The sequence below is a fragment of the Manihot esculenta genome, chromosome 18 (assembly GCF_001659605.2).
Source record: "Manihot esculenta cultivar AM560-2 chromosome 18, M.esculenta_v8, whole genome shotgun sequence".
NCBI classification, from domain to species: domain Eukaryota; kingdom Viridiplantae; phylum Streptophyta; class Magnoliopsida; order Malpighiales; family Euphorbiaceae; genus Manihot; species Manihot esculenta.
The window spans coordinates 27,281,080-27,300,027 of NC_035178.2; positions in this window are offsets into that span (position 1 = coordinate 27,281,080).

Sequence of the window (18,948 nt, forward strand, 5' to 3'; positions counted from 1 at the left end):
TTTTAAGTGCTTATGTGGATTTTCATTTTGCAAACCTCTAAATTTAGGGAGCTGATGAATCAAACCTGATTTCAGTTCAAAGGGAACTGTAAGAGGCGGATAGGTGATGCAAAGTGGAGCATAATCACCTATAGGAGTTGCTAACTCCCTTATGGTTCTTTCCCTTTGTGCTTGTGGCCTAATTGCTTGATTTTCTTGAATTATCTGGCCTTGGACGGCATGTCCATCATGGGCAGCAGCTGGTGCTTGAGGTTCTGCCATTGGCGCGCAACTTGATTGCTGGAGTGTAGGACTTTCGGCGGCCGAAGGTTGATGACTTTCGGCGGCCGAAGGTTGGGCAGAATGTTCTTCAGGCGTGGTAGCTTGCTTTCCAAGCCTTCTGAGAGTGCGTTCAATTTCTGGATCAAAGGGCAGAGTGTCCCTATGTTCAGACCCGGTCATGAAAGAAAAATAAACAAACAAGTGAAATCAAATCCCCGGCAACGACGCCAATTTTTGACATGAGCGGTTGTCGAAGCCGGTAAAAAATAACCTTCTTGGTTACCTACAATTACAACTGCAGATAGTGGTGAAGGACCGTATCCACAGAGAATTGATTACCTATTTATTTATCACAATCAATACCAATAGAACTAATTGAAAGCACAAGTGAAGGCAAGTAATCAAGAGAAATAGAAACAAGTGCAAGAAAAGGAAAAAGGGGGGTTTTGAGATGATTTGATTAACAACTAATGAAAGCAATTAAAACAGTAAGTAATCTAAAATAAGAGAGAAATCAATATGAGAAAAGTCTAGTTGAAGATATGGATCCACTTTGGTTGTTTGGGTTGATAATTGAAACATGGTTATCTTGATTGATTCAATAGGTTGGTTATGGGAGTGGAAGACGCTTCTCACTACCATGTCTTTCCTTATGAACAAACTGATTAGGGAACGTCCTCTAACCAATTACTAATCAACAAATTGCCAAGGAACGTCCTTGGGCCATAGGCATCAAAACAATTGCCAATTGCATGAAGAACAAGAAAGATCCAAACCCTAGCTACTCAAACGCATGAGATGTTGCTAGATCATACAATTTCTTGGGTTTTTACACCAAGTGTTCTTAGATCAGAATATTTCCAGCAATTACGGACAAACAAATATCCTAATCAACAATTAATTAACTTTGCAATTAAGAATCAAGTGGCCAATTTGATCAAAACAACAAAGCAATCTAGGAATCAAAGCACAATTGCATGAATATTGAATAAAATCAAAGACAAAAGTTTCTGTTCAGATCTCACAACCCATTAAACAACCTTAGTTTCAACCAAACTTCAACTAGAGAGAAGGTTTCAGCCACTCATGGCTGAACCAAACAGAAAATAAAAGAAAAGAAAGCAAAAGATGAAGAATTAAGGTGGAGAGAGAGGCTTGGAGCCTTGCCGAAATTTGGGAGAGAAGAGGTGGATCAAAATCTGTCTTCTTGTCTTCTTGGAGCCTTTAAATATGTCTTGAGAGGCTGCCTAGGATTTCATGGAAGTCCAGGAGACTTTTAGGGGCTGTCCAAAGTGCCCTTGGTGTTGCATGTGCCTTGTTTGTGCATGTATGAAGGCAAAAACGAGTTGCATGTGATGGAAGGCAAGTGGGGGCACTTTGGTCTTTTCATAGCTGTCCAAGATCCTCAAGATGTTGTACATTAAGTCCAAGAGATTGCCCATGCACTAATGAGGAAGGTGGAGCCTTCTTTGGAAACTTGAATGAAGTGGGAAACATGTGATCTCTGGATTTGGCTTCCTTAATAAGCTTGATCTTTGAGATCCAATATTTGAATGTGAATTTTGAAGATTTGGATCTCAAGATATTTCCCTTATTTGGCTCCTCAAATATGGCAACTTGGGATATGGCTTCTTGAACAAGGAAAGAATGCATTTGAGCGCATTTTCGGCTGCCTAAATTGAGTTTCGGAGGCTGGACTTTCGGTTCTGGTCTGAAGGTTCGGGGGCCGAAGGTTGGGGTTCGGTGGCCGAAGGAGGCCGACTTTCGTCTCTGGAGCCAATGTTCGGCGGCCGAAGGTGCCGCCGAAGGTGGGGCAGTTTCGTCTCTGGACTGGGCTTTCGGTCGCCGAAGATGCTGCCGAAGGTGGCTTTTCCAGATTTTGCACTTTTGAGCGTTTTTAAGAGCATTTTCCCTTGAATGTCCCTTTTCACCTAATATCTGCAAAACATGATTAAAACCACAAAATTAGGTAGAAAAGATGTAAATAGACATCAAGAATATCATGATAATATGGGCTAATTTATGCTCTATCAGGGCTCCAGTGTGTGGTTTATGTTATGTTATGAGTATGCACAGGTTGAGCTTGGTTTATGGAAAGGAAAAGTTCACAGGTTTATGAGTATGTATGATCATGTATGGGATTTGACAGGTTCACAGGTCATATGTCAGGCTTGCTACGGGTCCCGGCGGCCTTAAGCCGATCTGGATCCTAGCGCCGGTAGTGGTCCGATTTTTGGGTCGTTACAGAGTGGTATCAGAGCCCTAGGTTCATATGGTCGGACCTAGAGTGTCGGGCTCTTAGGTGTTATAAAAGGTCAAGCACAATAGGAAAGATCATGTCCACTAGGATAGGATGGGGAGTCCTGTCTTGTATGATGGTGTGAAATGACATGATAATATGCATGTGCATTAATGATATGCTATGATATGTGATGTATGTGATGCGGGTTCATGTGTTTCCACATGAACCATATGATGCTAACGTTTGTTTGTTGTGTGCTGTTTTTCAGAAAACAGGATGAGAGGAACTCGTCGATCTGCACGATTGACTGGAGTGCCACCTGAGGATGAGGGCATGAGCGCCCGTCCTCCTACATTGCCTAGGGCAATGTCTAGTAGGTCTAACAGAGAAAGGGCAGCAAAAGACCCTAGAAGGTCTCTGGATCTGGGTAGAAGCAGATCAGTGAGGGGAACAGTTCAGGGAGGAATGTCAGAGGACGTGGGGGATGATATGGATGTAGAGTAGAGGAGGGATGGCAGTCTGGGAGTTAGCATGTCGGAAGAAGGTATGGGAGAGTCCCAAGGAGGCACTCAGGCCTCGAGATTTGTTCAGCCACCCCACTACCCACACTTCTCACAAAATCCCGGGTATTCGATGGGAGGTACATCGGATTACCCTAGCTTTACCCCTTATCCCACATAGATGCCATACCCACCCTACTACCCACCATACCCACAGTACCCAATGTATCCACCCCCACCTTACTATCCAAATCCAACAAACCCTACCACAGAAAATGTTGCACCTCCTCCACCATCAGCAGAAACCCCAGTTCCAGAAACTCAATTACCTAGGCCTAGCTCATCTGGTGGGAGCAAGGTCAAGATGACTGAATATATGAAGCTGGGTGCTCCCCAGTTTGAATCAGGTGATGACCCGTTTGTGTATCTTGAGAGGGTCAAGACTATTACAGAGGAGTTAGGGGCGGATGACAGTAGAGCCATCCAGATGGCTGGGTTCACATTAAAATGCAAGAAAGCCCGAGAGTGGTTTAAGAATTATGTGAGCCCGAGGGTGGAAAGCTTATCATGGGAGGAGTTTGCAAATGAGTTTGCAGGATGGGCTTTCCCTGACAGTTCAAGAGAACTGAAGATGATAGAGTTTGAGCAGTTGAGGCAGACAGATGAAATGAGTGTAGAGGAGTACACCGACAGATTCTTGGAGCTGTTGCCTTTTGCTGGGCAGAGTCTGGATACAGATTCGAAGAAGTGAAGGAGGTATGTCATGAAACTTCATTCCAGGTATTCCTCCTTGATTCAGTCAGTGGACAGGGAGAGCTTCCATGCCATAATAGATATGGCCAAGAAAATGGAGGCCAGTGCCATCATTCAGGGGACAGTTAAGCAGTCAGTGGCACAGTCTTCTGGTCCTAAAACCCCGGGTGGGGGAAGGTTAGATCCCTCTACCCTGAGTGCAGCAGCTTCAGGCAGCAAGAGATGGGGCAAAGCCAAGACTAAGAAGAACAAGTTCTGGAGCAAAGTTAAGTCCAGTCTGGGATTTGGAGGTGGCTCAAGCTCTGGTGCGGATAATGCAGTTTGTACAAGGTGTGGTAAGCCACACAAGGGAGTATGTCGGTTTGGGACGACAGCCTGCTACAGATGCGGTCAGGAGGGGCATATGGCTCGAGAATGTCCAAGAGCAGTCCCGATGGCACAGTCCCAGCAGACAGCTTCAGGTAGTGTAGCGCAGCCAGCAGCTCCAGCCACGACTCAGGCCAGTGGCAGAGGCAGAGGGAGAGGGGCAGCCTCTTCTTTAGCGGGTTTCAGAGGTGAAGGTCCATCAGCTCCAGCACGGATCTTCACAATGACACAGCAGGAGGCAGATGCATCTAACACCGTGGTGGCAGGTAACTTGGTCATTGGTTGTTCAGATGTGTATGCCTTGATGGACCCTGGTGCATCTCATTCTTTTATTGCACCGAGAGCCGTGGAGAGGTTGGGTCTAATGATCTCGGGGTTAGAGTGTCCTCTCTGGGTCAGTGGACCAAGTGTGATCCATCAGTGGCAGAGTCAGTCTGCCAGTGTAGTCCTATGTTTGTTGGGGGAAGATGCTTGTCCGCCGACCTGGTAGTTTTAGATTTGACAGATTTTGACGTCATTCTAGGGATGGACTGGTTATCTACCCATGGTGCTACCTTGGACTGCAGGGACAAGGTAGTCAGGTTCAGAAGTCAGGATGGGTCAGAGGTTGTCTTCAGGGGAGACAGGAGGGGTACACCTAGAGGTCTGATATCAGCTCTTCAGGCTCGTAGGTTGCTTAGGAGGGGATGTCAGGGGTATTTGGCTCATGTGAGAGAGCTTAGTAGTCAGGTTAGAGAGCCCGCCTCGGTGCCGGTGGTCAGAGAGTTTTTGGATGTGTTCCCAGACGAGCTGCCAGGTTTACCACCTGCTAGGGAGATAGAGTTCGAGATAGAACTGATGCCTGGAACCCGACCGATCTCTATCCCTCCTTACAGGATGGCGCCAGCAGAATTGAAAGAGTTGAAGGAGCAGTTACAGGAGCTGGTAGACAAGAGCTTCATCCGACTGAGTACCTCACCCTGGTGTGCTCCAGTTTTGTTTGTGAGAAAGAAGGATGGATCCCTCAGACTTTGTATCGACTACAGGCAGTTGAACAAAGTCACTACCAAGAATAGGTACCCTTTGCCAAGGATCGATGATCTATTCGACCAGCTAGCAGGAGCGGGTTGTTTCTCCAAAATAGATCTGAGATTTGGGTACCATCAGTTGAGGATAAGAGAGGAAGATGTGCCAAAGACAGTTTTCAGGACCAGATATGGGCATTTTGAGTTCCTTGTGATGCCGTTCGGGTTAACCAACGCCCCTGCAGCATTCATGGATCTCATGAACAGTGTGTTTAGCCAGTACCTGGATCACTTCGTTATTGTCTTCATAGATGATATCTTGGTGTATTCCAGGAATGCAGAGGAGCATGCCCATCATCTGAGGTTGGTTCTACAGACCTTGAGGGAGCATGGCTTGTATGCCAAGTTCTCCAAGTGTGAGTTCTGGCTGAGGAGCATTTCATTCTTGGGGCATGTGGTGTCGAAAAATGGAATAGAGATGGACCCCAAGAAGGTAGAAGCTGTGGCTAACTGGCCTAGACCCACTTCAGTGACAGAGATCAGGAGTTTCTTGGGTTTGGCGGGTTACTACAGGAGGTTCGTTCAGGACTTCTCGAAAATTGTAGCTCCTCTGACCAAGTTAACCAGGAACAATCAGAAGTTTGTGTGGACCGACCAGTGCGAAGAGAGTTTCGAAGAGCTTAAGAAAAGGTTAACGTCAGCACTAGTGTTAGCTCTGCCAGCTAGCAATGAGGACTTCACAGTGTTCTGTGATGCATCCCGAGTGGGTCTGGGTTGTGTGCTAATGCAAAATGAAAGGGTGATTGCTTATGCTTCTAGGCAGCTAAAGAAGCATGAGTTGAATTACCCCACACATGACCTGGAAATGGCAGCAGTAATCTTTGCACTCAAGATGTGGAGGCACTACCTCTATGGGGTTAAATGTGAGATCTTCACGGATCATAAAAGCCTACAGTACATCCTGAGTCAAAGAGATTTGAACTTGAGACAGAGAAGATGGGTGGAACTGCTGAGTGATTATGATTGCAAGATTCAATACCATCCGGGTAAGGTGAATGTTGTGGCAGACGCCCTAAGCCGGAAGTCACTAGGCAGTCTATCCCACATCGCGGCAGAGAGGAGGCCAGTAGTGAGGGAGTTCTTCGAGCTCATGAATGAAGGTCTACAGTTGGAGTTGTCTGGTACAGGTGCTTTAGTAGCCCAGATGAGAGTGGCACCTGTGTTTCTGGAGCAGGTGGCTCAGAAACAGCATGAGGACCCAGAGTTAGTGAAGTTTGCCAGGACTGTTCAGTCAGGCAAAGACAGTGAGTTCAGATTCGATAACAAGGGGATCCTTAGCTATGGGAGTCGATTGTGTGTACCAGATGACATAGGGCTAAAGGGAGACATTATGAGAGAGGCTCATAATGCAAGATACAACGTTCACCCTGGAGCCACCAAAATGTACCAAGATTTGAAGAAAGTTTATTGGTGGCCAGCTATGGAGAGAGAAGTGGCACAGTTTGTGTCAGCCTGCGAAGTGTGTCAGAGGGTGAAGCTGGAACATCAGAAGCCGGCTGGAATGCTTAACCCACTACCTATTCCAGAGTGGAAATGGGAGAATATAGCTATGGACTTCGTGGTGGTGATTGTGGACAGACTCACCAAATCTGCCCACTTCATCCCTGTCAGGAGTGGCTATTCTATGGACAAGTTGGCGCAGGTGTATGTTGATGAGATCGTCAGACTGCATGGGGTTCCTGTTTCAATAGTGTCCGATAGAGGGCCCCAGTTCACCTCCAGGTTTTGGCAGAGTCTGCAGGATGCCATGGGTACCAGGTTGGATTTTAGCACTGCTTTCCATCCACAGACGGACGGACAGTCGGAGAGGACCATCCAGACAATAGAGGATATGCTTAGAATGTGTGTGCTGGACTTTGGCGGTTCTTGGAGGCAGCATCTACCTTTGGTGGAGTTTGCCTACAATAACAGCCATCATGCTAGCATCGGGATGGCTCCATATGAAGCTTTGTATGGGAGGAAGTGCAGGTCACCTGTTTGTTGGGAAGAGGTTGGAGAAAAGGCCTTGGCGGGGTCTGAGTTAGTAGAGATCACGAGCAGGGTGGTGCCCATAATCAGAGAAAGAATCAAGACTGCTACAAGCAGACAGAAGAGTTACGCAGACATCCGCAGAAGGCAAGTAGAGTTTCAGGAGGGGGATCTGGTATTGCTCAAGGTGTCTCCTATGAAAGGAGTGGTTCGGTTCGGGAAGAAAGGTAAGCTGGCTCCACGGTACATCGGACCCTTTGAAGTCTTGCAAAAGATTGGGAATGTATCGTACAAGCTGGATTTACCTGCTTCAATGGAAAGAATCCATCCGGTTTTCCATGTTTCTATGTTGAGGAAGTTCGTGTCAGATCCGGACAAGGTTCTTAGTGAGCCTGATGTGGAGATTCAAGAAGATCTCACCTATGTTGAACAGCCAGTGCGGATCATAGACACCCAGATCAGAAAGTTGAGGAACAAGGAAATCCCGATGGTGAAAGTCCTTTGGAACCACCACAATATGGAAGAATGCACTTGGGAGACACGGGAGTCCATGCTCCAGCAATACCCTTATCTTTTCTAAGGTTAGTCTCTTATGTGTTTTATGTGTATGTTATGTTGTATGCTTTGCATGTGCTAGTTGAGGAACATTCGGGGACGAATGTTCTTAAGGGGGGGAGAATGTAATACCCGGCTAGACTCCGGTATCGGGATTCCTACCGTCCGGTGGAATCTTTTGTGTCGGAGACCTCTAGGAGGGTAAAACTATGTTTTCATAAAATGTTTTAATGTGTTTATGTTTTAAGCATGAAAGAAAATGAGTTTTTGCATAAAAATAACCTTGGAGGAAAACTCAGGTTCGGCCGCCGAACCTCAAATTCGGCCGCCGAACATGCATGCGTTTCGGGTGTGCCTTAGGCCCCCGAAAGCATAAGTGAGGGAAACCAGGTTCGGCCGCCGAACATGGCATGCATGCGGAGGCACTTTCGGCTCCCGAACGTGGCCTAGCCAGCCACCTATAAAGGGGTCCCTTAACAGAAAACGGGCGATCTTTTCTCCCCATTTTCGGCCAAGGTGAGCTCTCCGCCATCCCTCACCAATCTTGAGTTTCTTCCTTCAGATCTTTCAAGATTTTCATGAGTTTTCTCTTTGTTTTGAAGTTTTTGAGCTTTTGAGCAAGTTTTGGAGCTTAGAGGTGCAAGGAACTCTCTCTCTCCCATTTTCAGAGCTAGGGTCGTTCTCCTCTCGATCTTCAAGAGGTAAGGTCCGATCTTGAGCTTATTGCATGTTTTAAGTAAGTTTTAAGTAGATCTATGGGGTAGAAATTCATGTTAGGTTATTGTTATATTTATGGGTATATGTTGTGTTTATGAACAATGTGGATGTTTGATGTGTTGTAGATGGGGTTTAAGTTAGTTGAAGCCCCTAGGAACTTGTATGCTTGAGTATGCATGTTGTAGAATAGGAAAAATGCATGTTTGGAAGGTTTGGGAGGCATTTGTGCATGAGGAGCTGAAGTTTCTGCCCTTTGGCAGAAACCAGGTTCGGCAGCCGAAGGACTTTCGGCCGCCGAACATGGCTGGGAGGCAAGCCTTTCGGCTGCCGAAGCCTGCCCCCGAAAAGAGACTTTCGTCTCTGGAGGGCACTTTCGGCCGCCGAAGGTGCCGCCGAACCTGCCTGACTTTCGGCTCTGGAGGGACTTTCGACCGCCGAAGGTGCCGCCGAAAGTGCCCTGTGCAGCCCTCCTTTGCATGATTTTCCATGATGTTTTGAGGTGTTTTAAGGGGGTTTTTGGGGAGTATTTTTGAGTCATGTACTAGTATGTTTGGTCCCTCATTTGAGTCCACCTGTGTAGGTTCGGACCCGAGGAACCGAGGACCCCAGCAGTGAGTTCAGCTGCTTCGGTGTTGTCAGAGTCAGCCAGAGGTGAGTGGAACTAAACTTAATCTTTTAAATTGAGAAATTTAAATGTTTATCATGTTTCATGCATCATGAGTATGCAATAGGATGATTGCATTAGATTTCACGACTATGTTGCATTGCATTCTTTATTGTTGATGTGGGTGAATGTTGGATGACCCAATTAGTCCCTGAGGGAAGACCAGGACCCCATTCTACGGCCTAGCACGGAAATGAAAGACCAGGACCCCATTCTACGGCCTGGCACGGATATGGGACTTGAAGACCAGGAGCCCAGAGGAGGCCCTGGGGCAATGGTAAGTAATGTATGATATGACAGGAAGACCAGGACCCCATGCTACGGCCTGGCACAAATGATGCTGGGACTATTTGGTGACAAGTTCACCCAACCCTTATGTGAATTGTCTGTGTTATGATGCATTTCATTGGAGCATGTTTGTTAATATGTTTTTATGGTTCTACTCACTGGGCTTTTAGCTCACCCCTCTCCCTTTAACCCCCAGGCTTGCAGGTACAGGATAGAGCAGGAAGTCGGATAGAGTAAAGTCATGGTTATGAAATAGCTAGCAGTGGACAGGATTAAATTGTAATGTAATGTCTTATACAGTTATGATATGTAATGATGATGTATTGAGGTTTAGAAATTGTGCTTGACCGAGTTTGTATAGTAATCCCTTTTGATACATGATCTATAGAATGTTTTATGATGTTTATGTTCAACCAAGCTTAATTCATGTATGTTATGATACCCCATTGGAGCATTTGATGAGGGCTCCAGTGTGTGGTTTATGTTATGTTATGAGTATGCACAGGTTGAGCTTGGTTTATGGAAAGGAAAAGTTTATAGGTTTATGAGTATGTATGATCATGTATGGGATTTGACAGGTTCACAGGTCATATGTCAGGCTTGCTACGGGTCCCGGCGGCTTTAAGCCGATCTGGATCCTAGCGCCTGTAACGGTCCGATTTTCGGGTCGTTACAGTGGCAAGCATGTGATCTTTAGATTTGGCTTCCTTAGTAAGCTGGATTTTGAAATTCAAAATTTGAATATGAATCTTGAAGATTTGAATTTCAAAATACTTTCTTTATTTGGCTCTTCATATATGGCAACTTGAGACTTGGCTTCTTGAATAAGGAAAAGGCTACTTGGAGATTTGAAATTTGAATTTCAAATTGCTTTGGCTGAATGTTCTTTCCTTCTTTGCCACTTTCCTTATTTAGAACTTTCCTTATTTAGCTTTACTTGAATTCAACTTGGCAGGCTTGCTCTCCTTTGCTCTATTTAAGGCAGTTTTAAGGGTATTTTCTCCAAAATGTCCTTTTTCACCATTTTCTACAAAATAATGTCAAGAGCACTAAATTAAGCAGAAAACATGTAAATAATCATCAATAATATCAAGATAAAATGGACTAAAATATGTTCTATCACCTGCCCAGCCTTTCTTTGCCTGTTTTGCATGCATGTTTTATGATGTTTTAGAGGGTTTTTGGGGTGATGTTTAGAGTCTTGTTAGAGTATGTTTGGTCCCTCATTTGAGTCCACCTGTGTAGGATCATACCTGAGGAACCGAGGTGATCAGCAGTGAGATAGCTGCTTCAGAGTTAGTTCAGAGTCAGCCAGAGGTGAGTAGAACGCAACTCTTTTTATTTCAAAGTAATTAAACTTCTAAGCATGTTCATGCATCATGAATGCCATGTATATAATAGGTTGTATTGCATTAGAATTCACGAATATGACGCATTGCATAATATGATGTTGATGTGGATGGATGTTGGATGACTCATTGGCCCTTGATATGATATGATATGATATGATATGATATGGTATGGAAGTCCAGGTCGAGGCCCATTCTATGCCCCTGGCACAGAGTAAGAGAAAGTCCAGGTCGAGGCCCATTCTACGCCCCTGGCACATATGGATATGTTATGTTATGATATGTTAAGCGAAAGTCCATCCTTGATGTGATTTGTTTGTGATGTGATGCATTTCATGAAAGCATATGTTTAATAAACTGTTTTTACTGTTCTGCTCATTGGGCTTTAGTAGCTCACCCCTTTCCCCTAACCCCCAGGTTGCAGGGCTAGAGATAGCTCAGGAAGTCAGCAAGGGTAAAGGCTATGTTTATGTAATAGATTAGTAATGGACATGTTATGTAAAATAATGTAACAGAATGTAAAGTAGAGTGATGTTTTATGGATTAGTATTGTGCTTGGCCCTAACAGTAGTGGAAATCCCTTTTGTACATGATCTGTATGTAATGTTTTTAATAATGATATATGTTGAACCAGGCTTGACATATGAGATGTTGACCCAACTGGAGCATTTGATGAGGGCTCCAGTAAGGGATTTTATGTATACAGTTTTAGTGCATGTACAGGTCAAGCTTGGTATATGGAAAGTTTAAAGTTTTTATGAAAATGTATGATCATGTATGGGATTTTATCAGATGTACAGGATGTATGTTAGGCTTGCTACGAGTTTCGGCGACCTGAAGTCGATCTGAATCCTAGCACCGGTAGCGGTCTGGTTTCCGGGTCATTATAGGTAAAGGCGTTGTATATGTAATAGATTAGTAGTGGACATGAAATGACATGTAATGTAATGTAAGGTATTGTATAGTAATGTAATGAGGATTAGTATTGTGCTTGGCCCTAATGTTGATTGTAAATCCCTTTTGGTACATGATCTTTATGAAATGTTTTATTGATGATATATGTTGAACCAGGCTTGACATATGAGATGTTGACCCAACTGGAGCATTTGATGAGGGCTCCAGTAAGGGGTTTTATGTATACAATTTTAGTGCATACACAGGTCAAGCTTGGTATATGAAAAGTTTAAAGTTTTTATGAAAATGTATGATCATGTATGGGTATTTATCAGATGTACAGGATGTATGTTAGGCTTGCTACGGGTTCCGGCGACCTTAAATCGATCTGAATCCTAGCGTTGGTAGCGGTCCAATTTTCGGGTCGTTACAATTAGATCTTTAGTAGCCCAAAATGGATGGAAAATATTCACTCGAATATCAAATCTGCATTCTTAAATGGTTTACTAAATGAGGAGATTTATGTGAAGCAACCTGAAAAGTTTGAAGTAGAGGGCTAAGAAGACAAAGTCTACAAGCTTAAGAAGGCTTTTTATGGTCTGAAACAAGCTCTTAGAGCTTCATATGCAAGGATTGACTCACATTTGATCCAGAATGGATTCAGGAGGAGTGAGAATGAGCCAACCTTGTATGTGAACAGTGTCGAAGATTAATCTCAGTTGATTGTGTCACTTTATATTGATGATATGTTAGTGACTGGTGGAAATTCTCAATTATTAGATAATTTTAAGATGAGAATGCAATTTGAATTTGAGAATTATGAGCTATTTTCTAAGATTGAAAATTGAGTAAGGTGTTGATGGTATCTTTGTATCTCAAAAGAAATATGCTTTTGAAATACTAAGAAAATCTAATTTGGATAAATGCAAGTCTGTGGTTGTTCCTCTTATTGTGAATAAGAAACTTAGTAAAGATTATTGAGCTGAAGCAGTAGATGCTTCACTGTATAGAAGTTTGGTTGGTATTTTATTATATTTAATTGATTCCAAACCTAATTTGATGTATTCAACAAACTTGTTATCTAGATTTATACATTCTCCTAGTCAAATACATTTTGCTGTGGGTGAGAGAGTGCGGAGATACTTGAAGGATACTGCTGAATTTGGCTTGTGGTTTCAAAGAGATAAAACTATCAAGCTTGAAGGTTATGGGGATAGTGATTGGGCTGGAAGTGTTCATGATTCAAAGAGCACTTCAGATTATGTTTTTTGTTTTTCCTTGGTTCAGGTCCTTTCTCTTGGAATTTAAAGAAGCAAGAGGTGGTTACTCAATTTAATGCTGAGGCTAAATATATTTCACCTGGTGGTGCTGCAAATCAATCAATTTGGCTTAGAAAGCTACTGAAGGAATGTGAGCCTACTGTTATATGGTGTGATAATAAATCAATCATTGCCATTGCAAATAATCCTATTCAGCATGAGAGAACTAAACATATCAAGATGAAATTTCATTTCCTAAGGGAAGCAAAGAAGAATTCAGAGTTCAAGCTATTGCATTGCAAGTTTGATGAACAACATGTTGATATACTTATAAAAGCTTTTTCCAAGAGTAAGTTTGAATAGCTAAGGAAGAAGCTTGGAGTATCAAGGAAAAATCTCAAGGAGTGTTGACTAATGAGACTTTTTCTAGATACTTAGGTTGCTTAATCTTAGTTAATATTTTGTTTAAAATATACTTTTTGCTATAGATGTAACATTCGGTTAGGTAGCTGAATATAGTATAATTCATCATACCTTAACCATGCCTTTTTACTTGTAAGGGTTACTAATCTCTCTTAAAATTTGTGTAATCAGCCTCATTTTGCCTATATATTCAATGAATCATAATCTTTTAGGAAGAGAAGGAGAGAGTTAGAGATGTTCTGAGATGCTCTGTTTTTTCTGAGTCTATTACTGGTTTTAGATATCTGTTTTCAGTTCTAAATATCTAATTTCAATATTTAGATATCTATTCACTATCCCAACTCCCAAAAAAGACATCTCCTCCCTTAGAGAAGAATAAGTGTTTTCTTTTTTCTTTTTCTTTTTTTTGTAATCTTGAACTTTTTCCTTTTAATAAAAGCATCCTTTTTGAACTTTGTTGGATTTGGCCTTATCTTTTAACCTTTATCTCCTAAGACTAATGCCCAACACTAGCTTAGTGGAAATTCTCATTTTTAATTTCAATAATTTACACTTGGTATTGGGTTAATGAAATTTCCACTTTTAGCTTTAATGAGAACTTGCACTCGGAATTAACCTGGTGGACGTCCCACTTTATGGTCTTATTGCTCATATGTTAACTTTTGGAACTTACATCGGAATTAAATTTTACGAACACTCAACTTTTTAGCCTAAAAAGTTAGTATACTTGATATCAACACTTAGATAGATGGAATCTAATGAACTTCCATCTTTATAACTTTTGCCAAACTTTCCATGTAACTTATATGATAAAATTATGAAAAATTACCTCAAAAGTTTATTGATAAATTTTTTATAAATTACAAATATTGTAAACAGTAGAGCAGATAATTTATTAGACTTTGAATGGTCCTTTTCAAGTTTCTCCAAGTTTTTCTGATTCTTCTTGTCCCCCTAAAGCATTAGCTCTTATTACAATAAGATCTCCAACATTAAAACTCCTTGGCCTAACCTTTGGATTGAATAACTAGGTCATCATTTATATATTGTCATTTTAATAAAAGCTTGCTTCCTGATATATTTAGCTTAATCTAAATTGAAACACATCGATTTTGAAGCATTAACTAGATTTGGGTAAATCTATTCTAAAGCTTCCCATATTGACTTCTTTCAGAGTTACTGCCTTTACACTATATAACAATGGGAATGGGGTTTCTCTCGTTGTTGCTCTTGTTAGCATCTTATTTACTCATAAGACATGTGGTAACTCCTCTAGCCATCTTCCTTTTTCCTTATCTAGTCGTTTCTTAATGCCTTGAAGTATGGTACAATTTGTAACTTCTATTATAGCATTAGTTTGTGGATGATATGTTGAACTAAAATGTAGGTTAATACTCCAACGCTGACAAAACTCTTTAAACTTCTTACTATTGAATTATATGCCATTGTTGATAATCAAAACTTGGATACTTCAAACCTGCAAAACAAAATTTGGATAATAAAAGATATTGCTTAGTCTGTCTTCACTAGTTGCAATGCTTCTGCTTCTACCCATTTAGAGAAATGGCTAATCGCCACAATGACAAACTACCTCGAACTATATTCTTTAGGAAATAAGCCAAGTATATATATTCTCCATTGATAAAATGGCCATGAACTCCAAATTGTTGATTGTATCTTACTCAGCGCTCAAGGAATGAACAAATGCTCTTGACACTTGATGCATTTTTTAACTGTTTCCTTAGCATCCTAAAGTAGTTTAACTCCCTCATGACTCCCACATTGACCTTTATTGTAACAACTGAAAATCGGATCACTACCAGGCTAGTGTTTAGATCGACTTAAGGTCACTAGAACCAGTAGCAAGCCTAATATAGATCATAGTACGCTTGATATAATCTCAATATGATCTTAAAAATATACATAAAATATTATCATGAATTAAACTCAATATGTACATTAAAGCATAACTGAAAAAGGTAACCTATACTAGAGCTCTCATCAAATGTTCTAGTATAGTCATAATCACATACACAAAGTTCGATTTTGAACATGACATAAAAATTAAAATTTTTACATAGTAAGATCATAAATCAAGGGATTATGAAAGAATTCGGGCATAGCACAATTCTAAACTATAAACATCCTTACATGTCCACAGCTAAACGATTACATAAGGAACTATACCCAAGGGATCTACTGAACTCCCAAGCTAACTCTAGTCCTGCAAATCTGGGGTTAGAATAGAGAGATAAGCTATGATAGCCTAGTGAGTAGAAATATAGGATATAATAGTTTAGTACAACAAATTCTCATATATTCGTATCACAACATAAATAATTCAAAATAAGATGGACTTATCACTAGTAACCCTCCATAAAAGCTAATAGTGTCCGACCCACTATAGGTGCTTCTTAGGACTTCCTCTTAAACATAATATGTCTATAGTGTTTGGAGGATAGAATGGGCATCCTTGTCTTTCTTTTACATAATTCCAAGGGCATAGAATGGTCATTGACCTGGACTTTCATATTCATCATATATAAACATATCATATCATATCGTGAGGGCTAGTTGCTTATCCAACATCCATCCACAATAACAATTAAAGTGCAATGCAATATATTCGTGAATCTAATGCAAAACAACCTATTTTAATTCATAACATTCATGATGTATGAGCATGCTTAAAACATTTTATCAAATTAAATAAAAATTTAGTTTAGTTTTACTCACCTCTTGTAGACACACTCTAAGCTGGAAAGTAGTTGCCTCCCTCTAAGTCCTATCCTACACAAACATAGTCAAATGAGGGACCAAACATACTTTTACAGTTCTTAGAACTACCCCAAGAAACTCCTAAAAGTACATAGAAAAGCATAAAGAAAAGGAATTGAAAATGGTTGGGCAGGAGACTTTCAACGGTAGGTTCTGTAGTCTAAAGTTCTCTTTCGGATCCAAAAGTTCAACCTTCAAAGGCAGGTTAACAGCCAAAGGTGGCTGCCTTCAAATGCAAGTTCTGCAGAACCTGATTCTACACTTGATACACAACATTAAAACACATCCAAAACCCAACAGAACTTCAAAGAAACCATACCAAACAACATAAAAGACTTAGCACAACTCAACCCTCTCCTAAACATCAACATGCAACGAGCTGATCACATGTGTCTATCAACCTTCAACAAATAAACTTTAGTAAATGAAATTATTCAATGAAATCCTCATGCAAAGGTTCTAACAATCATCTTTTATCATCTTTTAACTTTAAAACACTTGCATGAAAGATTTTAAACTTACTCGCCTCTTTAGCAGCAAAGGTTCTCAAGAGATCAACTTAGATTTTGGATTTAAATCTTGCAACTTACAAAGGTAAGGGTTTCAATCTTCAAAATACTATAAAACAAATAAAAACTCTTGAAAACATTAATCTTTTAATTTAAAAATGAAGAAGGGATTGAAAGAAACTAATAGCACTTACATGAGGCTTGAAAATAGAGGAGTTTCCTTCATTTCTCGGGTCTGAAGGTCTTATATTGGTGGATTTGCCAACTAATGTTTGGTGCCAAACTTGAGGGGTTCGGCGGCCACACATGAAAATTTTGAAATTCTTCTTTTTTTCTCTCTCTCTCTCTCTCTCTCTCTCTCTCTTTTAAATACTTTAAATGCATTTTGAAATATACTTAAAAATTCTTTTATAAAAATTCCATTTTACCCTTCTAAAATTTTTTATTCTGAGATTCCCATAGAGATTCCTTCGAAAATTCAAAATTTTAACATTAAAATTTAGATAGGTATTACATACATGTATTTCTTACAAGACTAATTTTCCCTCGTCTTCTAAGATACACTTAAGTCGTAGTTGCATTGCTGATCTCTCGTATAATCAACCATCCATCAGCGTATACTTCAAAGATTTTTGTATTATCTTTTTTCCTTCCATAAGATCACGTGATGGAGTCTTATTATCAAGGAACTAATAAATAATCGTCATCTAGGTTATCCCTACATCGATAGGTAGGGTATCCTCCTATTTAATGCATGGTACTAGGATCACTTTGGCTGGGAAAGATGTTGTTCTCTTGCACTCACCATCTTTGCCAAGCTATCTACCTCTTGGTTTTCTTCTCATGAAATTTGCACAATATTTCACTTTCTTTGCTCATTCATGTCTTAAAGTAACTTTTGAATATGTACCCTATACTTGACCAACTCGGGATCTTTAGTCTGGAAATTTTCCTAGCACTTATTCACAATAAGCTATGAGTCATAGAACATAGTGGAATTTGGGATTCTACCTTTTTAGATGTCTTTAATGCCATCAACATTGCCTCATACTAAGTTATATTGTTTGTGACTTAGAAAGATAACTTGGTTGCATATCTAAGTTTCAACCGTATTGGTCCTGAAAGTACTATTCTAATTGGCTGCATTTTAAGTTCCAACCTTATTGGTCCTTGAATTACTATTCTAATTCTTGCTCCATTAGTATTGGAAGACCCATTTGTCCATACACTCCATTCCTCTTTCTCATTTTTCGAGTCTTAAGTCATAGATGTTAGCTTAATTATGAAGCTTGCTAGGGATTGGGCCTTCGTCACTATTTTAGACATGTACTAAATGTCGTATGCTGAAAGTGATATTGGTAGTAAATCCAATCTCGTTTATAATTCTTTGCAATGAAGCACCTTCTTCAAAGGATAATTTGTCCTCATCTCAATGGTATGAGACTCAAAGTATGGGTGCAATTTTGTTAATGCCGTCAATACTACACATGCTGTTTTTTAAAAAATTTTAGATAATTAAGCTATATTGACTTCAAAACTTGATTAGTATAATGTATAGGCCTTTGCTCACTCTCCTCTTCATGCACTAAAGCTGTGCTTATTGTCTCATCTGTAACTGCATGATACAAATGCAAAATCTTATCCAGACTAAGAGAATCAAGCAGTAATGGTGAAGATAAAAAAAATTTTAAATAAAAAATTGCTTTCTTACAATCTCCTCCCTCCCCCTCATACAAATTTATGTCATCTACATACATCTCAGTCATTTTATCTACCAAATCTTTAAAAATTCCAGAGAAAATTCTCTCATAGTTTGCACCTGTATTTTTAAAATCGAAAGGAATTACCTTATGATAAAAGACTCCTCCATCTGTAATGAAGGTTGTCTTTTTTGCATCTTCTTGGTCCATAAGAATTTGATGATACCCAAAAATGGCATCTAAAAAGGAAATGACTGCATGCCCTACGATTGCATCAATGAGCCTATCAATTAACACTGATGGGTAATGATCTTTCAGACATATCTTATTGATATTTGTGAAGTCCATACAAATTCTCGACTAGCTTTTGGCCTTTTTAACTAAGACCGCATTGATGAGTTAGGGTAGATATTTTACCTCTTTAATTAACCCTACAATCAATAGCTTGTCAAATTCAAATTTTATTATTTGCTCTAGTTCTAGAGCAAATTTCCTCTTTTCTTAGTGAACTAGATCGTATGCAAGGTCAACATTCAGGACCAACCCCTGTTATGTCTTTTGGACACTAAGCAAATATCTAAATCCTCCTTTTATATAGTCAAACCAATCCCTCTTTTAACTCACCTTGCAAAGTAGTCCCTAGTTGAACCTTCTTTCC